This window comes from Plectropomus leopardus, chromosome 5, assembly GCF_026936395.1.
Source record: "Plectropomus leopardus strain MGB_pleo_1.0 chromosome 5, ASM2693639v1, whole genome shotgun sequence".
NCBI lineage: Eukaryota > Metazoa > Chordata > Actinopteri > Perciformes > Serranidae > Plectropomus > Plectropomus leopardus.
The window spans coordinates 39,414,401-39,425,443 of record NC_142180.1 but is presented as its reverse complement, the minus strand read 5'-3'; the positions used below and the strand labels follow the sequence as shown (position 1 = coordinate 39,425,443).

The following is an 11,043-nucleotide window of genomic DNA, read 5'->3' as shown; positions in this document are numbered from 1 at the left end:
CGTAACGTTTGAGCTGCAACACTGAATGAAAATGTAATGTGATATGTTAACAATCAAAAAGATTTAACATGTTCTGATGTTTCTGGAGAATATTAGCTGAACATTAAGAAGAACGTTCTGACAACTAAAATAAAACTTGCAGCTGAAAACATTGATGACACATTTGGTTACATTGTAACATTCTCAGAACGTTTTTAGAACCAAAAATTTCCAGCTGAGTCTCTGGGTCCCTGGGTCCGCACACTGAAGCGGGCTGTGGACATGAGCTTGAGTGGGCTGTCCATGTCCACGCGCTTGAGTGGGCTGTCCATGTCCGCGCGCTGGAGAGGGCTTTCACACATGTCCGCGCTAGACCGGGCAATCGGACAAGTCCGCGCGCTGGAGCGGACTGTCGCACATGTCCACACTGGAGTTGGAAAACATTGCAGGAGCGAGACAGTTTGTAAAACTGCTCTAGTGGAGCAGGCTGTCACACATTTTCGCGTTGGACCGGGCTGTCCATGTCCGCGCGCTGGAGCGGTAATTAAAATTAAAATTAAAATTAAACAAATCAGTGGGGTTACCACAGAACAACACAAAACAAAGAAATAATAAATCAGAATCTAACAAAAATTATAATTAAAGGGGCAGGTCGCACACTTAAGCTTAACAAAATATATCAATCAATAACTGCCCAAGCAGAACTTAAATATAACCATTCATAAACAAAAGGAAAGCTAAAGAAAAGAAAACAAAACCCAAACCCAACAATGACCGATTTACATATAGAAAATCTTTCAATTTAACCTAATTAACAAATTAATTACATCAGTAGCCAAAATCAGGATTAATCAAAAAAGGAAAAAAATACAAATTAACCCATACAACTAATCCAAAAGTAACAGAACGTAACCCGCACGTTTACACACACACACACACACACACACACACACACTTGTACATACAATATTTAAAATTGTGCTTCGCCCGTGGCGTGCGGCCAAGAGGCGGTGGAGACGAGCAGCAGCGGAGACAAAAACAGCAGCGGCCCCAATCAGCTGGTTACATTAACACCTAGCCAAGAAAAATACTATTAGCATGGCTCAATGACTGAACATGATGCGGTGCGCGCTACGAGACACGCATATCTTTTCGGTCACAGCCGGCACACACACAGACACACACGAGAGGAGGGAGGGAGAGAGAGGAGTCCGGGCTGCGACCAGCGTTTACCTGTGACCACGCTAGCATTAGCCACTTTAGTAGCATCAACCATACAGCAGAGACAGAGAGGACACTTACCACGGCCAACAAATGCAGCCGTACCTACACGGGGCACGGAGCAGCGCACAGGCAACCGCCCTACAACACAACACCGATGCCGTAAGCACACAAACACACACAAACAACCCGCGAGGTGAAGTAGCGTGCAGCCATACCTGTTGGCCGAGCGACCTCCGGCACGGAAGTGACGCGCCGGTGGTGACGGAGAGAGGCGCAAAAGGTAAAACTGGTGGGAGGAAGGCCGCTTTTATACCAGCCCACCTCATCACGGCCACCAGCTGCGCTCATTACCAGCAGCGGCAAATGACGGCGGATAAACACCTCTATGCTGCTGCAATAGCATAACTCATTCATAAAAGTCATAAATTTTACCTTCTCCTGTGTCTTTCCTGGTGTCTCACTTGTGAAGTGTACGGTTGTTGTTGTTTTTTTTTGTTGCCATCTGCTGGAAGACTTTATGAAACACGTCCTCTCAAATCTAAAACACAAAAAATAAAAAGATACTGCTTTAGCCATGATTTTAGAAATATTGAGGTCAAATATAAGTTCTGAGAAAATCCCTAACCCCTAATCCTAACCCATAACCCACAGAAATAAATACATAATTAAAATTGCAAAAAACATATATTAAGATTTCCACGGGGCTAAATGCTTTGTTAAAGGGTTATAAACAAGTTTAAAAATTGTTCATCATTTAAAATTCCCCAAAACAGAAATAATTAATTAAAATTACAAAGACAGAGATAAATAAATAATTAAAATTGCAAAAGAAACATAAATGGAGATTTACAGCGATTTAAATTCATGGTTAAAAGGGCTAAAAACAAGTTAAAAAACAGTGTTTGGCAGTTTAAAGAACAGAGAGGGAAAATGAGTATAAAAGCACACGTGACTTTCCAGCAGACACACTTCTGCTCTCTTTGTCTCCATGTTTTGTGTGTTTTGACCCTTTGTGGGTCAAAACATCACCACAGACGCACAATAATGCAGTTTTTTCCCACAAAAACACTTTCTCTTTTTATTTATTTTTTTTTAATAATTTTCTTTTTTATTAATTTCAAGTGTAAACTTACAAACACATGAGACCAAAAACATATAAAAGGGTCTGGATTGCTTTCTCTCCACAAAATCCGTCAATTTCTATAACAAGTTCATCTGTTCATCCTCTCGGTTTGTCGTTGATATGTAAACAATGTCCATTTCTCCCATTTCTCTTGACATTTTCCCTCTTGAGTTCTTATTCTATAGGTTAATTGTTCCATGTTATATATTTCAGCCACAATTTCCAGCCATTCCTCTTGTGTTGGTGGTTCAGCTTTCAACCATTTCCTCGTAATGGCTTTTTTACAGGCTGCCAACAGGATTTTTAACAAGTATTTATCTTCCCTTAATATAGTATCAGCTGTGAAACAACCAAAATACAACACTGTACACGATTTAGATACATCATAGCCCAGAATGTTGACAATAGTCATGTGAACATCTCCCCAAAATTGCGAAATTCCAGTACAGAGCCAAAATATATGTGAGTGACTTGCATTCACTACTCCACACTGTCTCCAACATGGTTGTGATATATACTGATATTTACTCCTAACGTTGGGTGTAATAAAAAATCTAATTACATTCTGCCAACAATGTTCTCTCCAAGCACGTGAGGATGTAGTAGATTGTTGTGTTTTCCAAATATTCAACCAATCGTCTTCTGAAATATTTATTCCTAATTCTTTCTCCCATTTGTGCTTTATATATATTGTATTCCCTCTTTTCTCCATTAAATGTTGGTATATAGTAGATATTATTCTGTATTTCTTTGAATGGTAGACTCCAATTATTGTTCTAACTATTCCATTTTTATCTAAATTCACGCTATGTTTTATTCTTCTGTCAAAATAATCCCTTAATTGCAAATATCTGAAATGATCCTGATTGTTTAATCTGTAATCTTGTTTCAGATCCTGAAAACTTAAAACCTTTCCATCTTTCATAATTGTACATAATGCTGTTATACCATTAGGAATCCGTTGTTTAAACCTCTCGTCAAGAGTAGTTGGGGTAAAATGTTTATCATAGGCTATCCTTCTAAGTAGACTGAGTTCCTGTTCTCGGCTGTATTTTCTTACCAACTTAAACCACAGTTCTAAAGTAAATCCAGTTACAGCATTTGGTTGTTCAAGCAGGTCCATTGCTGTCTCTCTGTCTGCAATGAAACTTTGAATTTCACGCCCTTGTACATATCGTTCTAGGCCTTTCCATTTTGCTTCATAATCCCTAGCACACCAGCAGATTAATGGTCTAATCTGTGCTGCATGGAAATATTCATAAGGTTTGGTAGAGCCATACCTCCTTTATGCTTTCCTATCTATAATGTTTCAAATTTGACTCTCGGTCTTTTACCATTCCAAATAAACCTTGAAATGATTTTATCCCAAATTCTGAATTGTTTATCAGGTATATCAACTGGTAGTGACTGGAATAAGTAAAGGAGCCGTGGGAGTAGATTCATTTTTATAATTTCTACTCGTGAGCTGAGATCCAGTGGAAGTACGGTCCACCTCTCAATATCATTTCTAATGTTCTGATCTACTTTTGTATAATTTGCTTTATACAGTGTATCAATTCCTGTCATGGACCTGCTGTTTCTCCTCCTTACCTACTGCCAGTACTTTTCCACTCACCCTCCCTCTGCTCTGCTCTACCTGTTAACCACGCCCACTGCTGCAGCCTGCTCTCCCCTCAGCTGCAGCTCATCTCCAATCAGTGCAGTATATAAGACACTCCAGTTCACTCACTCATTGCCAGATTGTTCCTCTGCACTATGCATGTCTTTCCAGCGTTTCTCTATCAGATCTCCCGTTGCCGACTCTGCCTGTTCCTGACTTGCTCTCCTCGCCTGACTCCCCGTGAACCTACCTGCTCTTTGTCCTCGACCACGTGTTCAGTTTCGGCGTTCCGGAAATCTGACGGCTCTCCTGGTAAAGACTCCTTCGCTCGGCTAAGACGCTCCTTCTGCCTGATCCCTGTCGGTGCTGTTACATCCGCGGACGGACTTCCTGGTTACCGAACCCCTGCCTGTCCCAGACCATCCCTCTGCTCGATCCCAGTCGGCGTTCCAGCACGTGGAGACGGCTCGTGGAGCTACGGGGTTTCCTCCTCGCCAGCAACTGTGGGTACAAGCTTCGTTTCTTCGCTTCGTGTGATACCCAGAGACTTTGCTAGGGCTTCCTGCCCGAAGAACGAACTCTTTGCCTGTAAGCTGAGCATTGACTGTGTTGGTTTAAATAAAAGTTATTACCAACTGAACGAGCGTGTTGGTGTACTGCATCTGGGTCCTACAACCACCCGTTACAATTCCACTTGTTAAGGTGACCCCAAAGTAGTCTATCTTTTTGGAGCTCCAATTTAAATGATATATTTGTTGTATATTTTTTGATGGGTGATAGTTGATTATTAGAACCTGTGTTTTAGTTAAATTCAATGTATACCCTGAATAGAAACCAAACATCTGTAGTTGGTTGGTTAAAATAGGAAGACACTTATCTGGGTCCTCTAAGTAACAAATAACTTCATCAGCAAAAAGTCCAATGATGTGTTCTTCCTCCCTGACCAGATTGGACAACCTTTATTAAGCCCAAGCCTGAAGAAGATATTTTAATATCGAAACGTCGCGACGGGCTTAATCACTTAACAAACATGGATGATTGGACGGAAGTGCGATATGGCAGAGCACGTAACAGGCCACGCCAACGCATCAACTTCCCATATTATGACTCCGCGGAGAAACGACATTCCTGCACCTATGCGGACGCAGTCAAATCATCTCCCTGGACCACAGTCAGGCCTAGGAGGGAGGACAACAGATCCAGACGTGGTGAAGCCCCCTATCCTAGACGCCATGACTATGACAACAATACACAACACAGATCAAACTAACGAAACGGACAACTGTTTGAGCGAAATTCACACAAACCGTGGTTACGCCAAGCAGAAGAGGGGAACTATGCACAATGCTTTCCTAGAGACCCTCCCAAAAAGAAATCAAACACACCTAAACCGGTCAACAACACTACTGAGGATCCCCAAGTAGGGCCACAAATCCGCAAAATGTACAATCTCATTAGACAGGTACACCATCTGAATAATGTCTCCACCCTGGAAGACACAGAAGATCGAAAGCGACCTGCGACCTTTAAAAGACTGACTGATTATCTGAGAGACATAATCAAGCCAGTCACCATGACTGACAAAACTAAAGAAATGCTGGACGGCAACGCTCGTAACTGGGTGTACAACACGCAAATTATCCTACAGGAACACTACTCTGAGGGTATACAACAAACCCTGACGGAACTACAGACCATGCTAAGCCCAAATTGGCACGTGGCATTTGAAATAGCTGCTCGATGGTCCAAAAAGAAGTTCCAACGTAGACTGATTTAATGACACTCTGGAGAAAACGGAGGCTCTCCTTATCTCCATAACCGGACAAGACAAACACCAACTCATGACTACTGACAGAAACAAATTCAGGCAAGACACACACACACACACACACAGACACACAAACTTCACCTAGAATAACACAGAGGAAACTGGGGGTTCCCGCACTGGACAATCCAATGTTTCCAGCGGAAGCCTTTCCACCGCTGGTCACAGTGGACACAGGAACTTGGTTGATACCAGACTGTACCTGTACCTGCTCCTTTGACGTGCTGACATACTGCGGGTAAGCGTGTTACATCACTTCCGGTGTATCTTGTCTGTGTCTCTGGTAGCGTCTCTGAGCTGCTCCTACAAGCGATCCTCAGCTAATCTTCTAACTTGTTCCTGACTTCGGCTGCTCTTATCTATCTGTGACTGAAAACTCACATAAGTTTTACTTAATCACTCACAGCTGTCTCCTCCTCTCAGCGGTTTTTCCTGTGTATTCACAGCCGCTCTCTCACTGTTAGCCGGTTAGCTTCGTTAGCATTAGCTCTGGTTAGCGATGGCTTCTCCCTGCTCCTCTCCTCCCTGCTCCTCTCCCTCTTCTGCTCTCTCCTGCTCAGTGTGTCAGATGTTTAGTTACTCCTCTGCCTCCTTCAGTGTTAGTGGTACCTGTAACAAGTGTAGTTTATTTGCTGCGTTGGAGGCGGGGCTCAGCGATCTGGAAGTGCGGCTCCGCACCGTGGATAATCCCTCTGTAGCTGCGATAGCTAGCGAGCCCCCTGTAGCCGGTGCGGACCGACATAGCGTAGCCTCTGCTAGCCATCCACCGGCAACCCCCGTGCAGCCGGGAGGCTGGGTGACTGTCCGAGCGAAGCATAGTAAGCCGAAGCCCGCGGTACACCACCCACCCCCCCTTCACGTTTCAAATAAGTATGCCCCTCTCAACCACACACCGGCCGAGGACACAACCCTGGTCATCGGTAGCTCTATTTTGCGAAACGTGAAGTTAGTGACACCAGCGGCCATAGTCAAATGTATCCCTGGGGCCAGAGCGGGCGACGTCGAGTCAAATTTGAAGCTGCTGGCTAAGGCTAAACGTAAATACAGTAAGATTGTTATTCACGTTGGCGGCAATGACACCCGGTTACGTCAATCGGAGGTCACTAAAATTAACATAGAGTCGGTGTGTGAGTACGCCAAGACGATGTTGGACACCGTAATCTTCTCTGGACCCCTCCCCAATGTGACCAGTGATGACATGTTTAGTCAAGATGTCAGCACTCAACCGCTGGTTGTCGTGGTGGTGTCCAGCAAATGATGTGGGCTTCGTTAATAATTGGCGCTCCTTTTGGGGTAAACCTGGTCTCCGGAGGGACGGCATCCATCCCACTTTGGATGGAGCCGCTCTCCTCTCTAAGAATCTGGCCGATTTTATTAGAGGCCCAAAGCCATGACAAACCAGAGTTGGGACCAGGTTTCAGAGTCGCAGTCTTACACGCTTCTCTGAGCTTCCTCTAGCAAAGTCACACACCCATAATGTAAATGTTATAAAAACAGTGTCTGTCCCCCGACCACTTCGTTTGTTTAATGCTAAAATAAACAAAAGGGGAGTTGTACATAAAAATCTCATAAAAATTAATTCATCTCCTGTCATACAGCATCATAACAGGAGAATTAAATGCGGACTCTTGAACGTTAGATCCTTATCAACCAAGGCTCATTTAGTCACTGATTTAATATTGGATAACCATATTGATTTATTCTGCCTCACTGAGACCTGGCTTTGTCCTGAAGAGTACGTTAGCCTGAATGAATCCACTCCTCCTGGTCATATAAATAGTCACGTTGCGTGGGACACTGGCCGAGGAGGGGGAGTCGCTGCTATTTTTGATTCAAGCTTAGCAATTCACACTAAGGCCAAGTTGAACTATAATTCATTTGAAAGCCTTTTTCTTAGTCTTTCTCACCCATCCTGGAAAACTCTACAGCCAATTCTGTTTGTCATAGTGTACCGTGCCCCCGGCCCATACTCTGAATTTCTATCTGAGTTCTCTGAGCTTATATCAAGTTTAGTGCTCAAATCAGACAAAATTATTATCGTAGGGGATTTTAACATTCACATGGATGTTAATAGTGATAGCCTTAGTTCTGCTTTCTCCACACTGTTGGATTCAATAGGCTTCAGTCAGTGTGTACATAAACCCACCCACCGCTACAATCACACCCTCGATCTAGTCCTTGCATACGGCATTGATATTGCAGATTTATTAGTCTTTCCTGAGATTCCTGCTCTGTCAGACCATTATTTGATAACTTTTAATTTTTTATTACTTGACTACAAGCCTCTCAGTAAGAACTACTCTTCTAGATGTCTATCTGATTCAGCAGTGGCTAAATTTAAGAAACTAATTCCTTCTGCTTTGACGTCATTACCATGTCTTACAAGGACTGAGCACACTACTACTAACTTAAGTCATTCCCAAATTGACTGTCTCATCGATAATGCTACTGGCTCACTGCGATCAGCTCTCGACACTGTTGCACCCTTCAAGAAGAAAATAATGAAACAAAGAAAATTAGCCCCATGGTTTAACCTCCAGATTCGCAAATTGAAACAAACATCGCGAAAATTTGAAAGACATTGGCGTTCGACCAAACTGGAAGAGTCCCGTTTAGTCTGGCTGGACAGTCTTAAAGTCTATAAGAAGGCCCTCCGCCATGCCAGGGCAAACTATTATTCATCACTAATTGAGGAAAACAAAAACAATCCCAGGTTTCTTTTCAACACTGTAGCCAGGTTGACTCAGAGTCACAGCTCTATAGAGCCCTGTATTCCTTTCGGCCCTAAGCAGTGACGACTTTATGAATTTCTTTAATAATAAAATCATAACTATTCGAGATAAAATCCATCACCTCTTACCCTCAACTGACCTGACCCCGGACTCAGATAGCCTGAATATGGCAGCAAGGCCCGATATTTATCTAGACCATTTCTCCCCCATTGACCTTCATCAACTCTATACTTTGGTTCCTGCATCTAAGCCATCAACATGCCTGCTAGACCCCATCCCAACTAAGCTCCTTAAGGAAGTTGAAACGGGGTGTGTATGAACCCAGATGCAGTACACCAACACTTAATGTCAGTTGGTAATAACCTTTATTATAACCAACACAAATAAAGTTCAGCTCACGAATATTCAGTCCGTTCTTCGGGTGAATTACCCAATTAATGTCTCTGGGAATCCAATGAGGTGAAGACACGAAACTGGAATCAACCGTGGCTGGAGAGCAGGAAACCCCGTAGCTCGAAGAGCCGACAACACGTGTGAAAGCGTCGTCGGGAATAACGCTGGGTCGTGGTCGGGGACAGGCAGAGGATCCGTAGCCGTGGAAACAGTCCGAGAATGCAACGGTACCGTCGAGGAGCAGGCGGAAGGATCGTCGTGGTCGAGCGGGGAGGTCTTTGCCAGTGAAGCCGTCAGATTTGCAGAACGCCGAAGCGAAGCACGTGGTCAGGGACAGAAGGCAGGTAGGTACACCGGGTGGCAGGCACAAAGGGTTGGTCGGGAACAGGCTGAGTCGGCAACTGGTAATCTGGCAAAGGAACGCTGGAAAGTCATGCATGGCAGAGGAACAATCTGGCAGTGAGTGAATGTGTAGGAGTGTCTTAAATACAGGACTGATTGGTGATGAGCTGCAGCTGTGGGAGAAAGCAGGCTGCAGCAGTGGGCGTGGCTGGCGGGTAGAGCAGGTCAGAGTGCGGTGAATGGAAAAATACTGGCAGTGAAGAGGAGTAGGAGAATGCAGGAACCATGACAGAACCCCCCCCCCCAAGGGACGGCCCATGACGTCCCAAACCCAAAGTCACAGAAACCGGGCGGGCGGAGGGGGCCCGGAAGGAGGGTCAGAACTCCTCGGACCCGGCAGAAACCACCTCGTCGTCGACGTCGTCATAGTCGTCGTCGTTGCCGTCATCAGAAGGAGGATCCCCCACCGCCAGCGGCACGGAACCCCTGGAGCAGGACCCCAACCCAGAAGGTCCAGGGGCAGGAGACGGAGAACGGGCAGGAACGGAAGACCCACGGCCAGGAACTGCGCGGGACGGCTGGTCCGGATGGAGCCGATGGAAATCCACGATGAGCTGGCGGTCCAGAACCTGCCGAGCCGGGACCCAGGATCGCTCCTCCGGACCGTACCCCTCCCAATCGACAAGGTACTGGAGGCCTCTGCCGCGGCGCCTGGACCGCAGGAGCCGACGGACCGTATAAGCCGGGGACCCGTCGATGATCCGAGGTGGAGGAGGCGGCTGAGAGGCTGGCTGCAAGGGGCTCTCCCGGACCGGCTTGATCTTGGAGACGTGGAATGTGGGATGGATTCTCATGGCACGAGGCAGCTTCAAACAGACTGCCACGGGGTTGACGACCTTCTCAACAGGGAATGGACCGATGAACTTGGGAGCCAGCTTCCGGGAGTCCACCCTCAGCGGAAGATCCCTGGTAGCCAGCCAAACCTGTTGACCCACCCGGTAGGGAGGGGCCTGGGAACGGCGGCGATTAGCCGCCGAGGTGTAGCGACCCGCGGCCCGCAACAGCGTGGCTCTGGCCCGGGTCCAGATCTGGCGGCAGCGACGGACGAAGTCCTCCACCGAGGGGTAGGCCGTCTCCCTCTCTTGGGCAGGAAACAGAGGAGGCTGGTAACCATATGCACACTGGAAGGGGGAGAGCCCAGTGGCGGAACTCTGAAGGGTGTTGTGGGCGAACTCCACCCACAAGAGCTGCGATGACCAGGAGGCAGGATTGGTCGAAGCCATACAGCGGAGTGCCGTCTCCATCTCCTGATTCATCCTTTCAGTCTGTCCATTGGATTGGGGGTGATATCCGGAGGACAGGCTGGTGGACGCCCCCAGAAGACGGCAGAACTCTCTCCAGAACGCCGAGGTGAACTGGGGCCCCCGATCGGAGACCACATCAGAAGGGATGCCGTGCAGTCGGATGACATGCTGCAGTAGCAATCCCGCTGTCTCTTTGGCTGAAGGGAGCTTGGGTAAAGGCACAAAATGTGCCATCTTACTGAACCGATCTACCACTGTCAGGATCGTGGTGTTGCTTCCTGACAGTGGCAGACCGGTGACAAAGTCCAGAGCGATGTGGGACCAGGGGCGATGAGGAACAGGAAGAGGGTGCAAATGACCAGCAGGAGCTCGGCGAGGGGTCTTACATTGGTTGCAGACCGGACAGGAGTTCACAAAGTCTTTAGTGTCGTTAACCAGATTGGGCCACCAGAACCGTCGTTGCAGGACCTCCCTGGTACGAGCGATTCCAGGATGGCAGGTGAGACGGGAAGAGTGGGCCC

The 11,043-nt window shown here is 46.5% G+C and overlaps 1 pseudogene; it reads left to right on the top strand.

Annotated features, from left to right (window-relative positions):
- The first annotated feature begins 5,974 nt into the window (after positions 1-5,974).
- LOC148189637 (uncharacterized) lies at positions 5,975-8,624 on the top strand (annotated as a pseudogene).
- Positions 8,625-11,043: the final 2,419 nt, after the last annotated feature.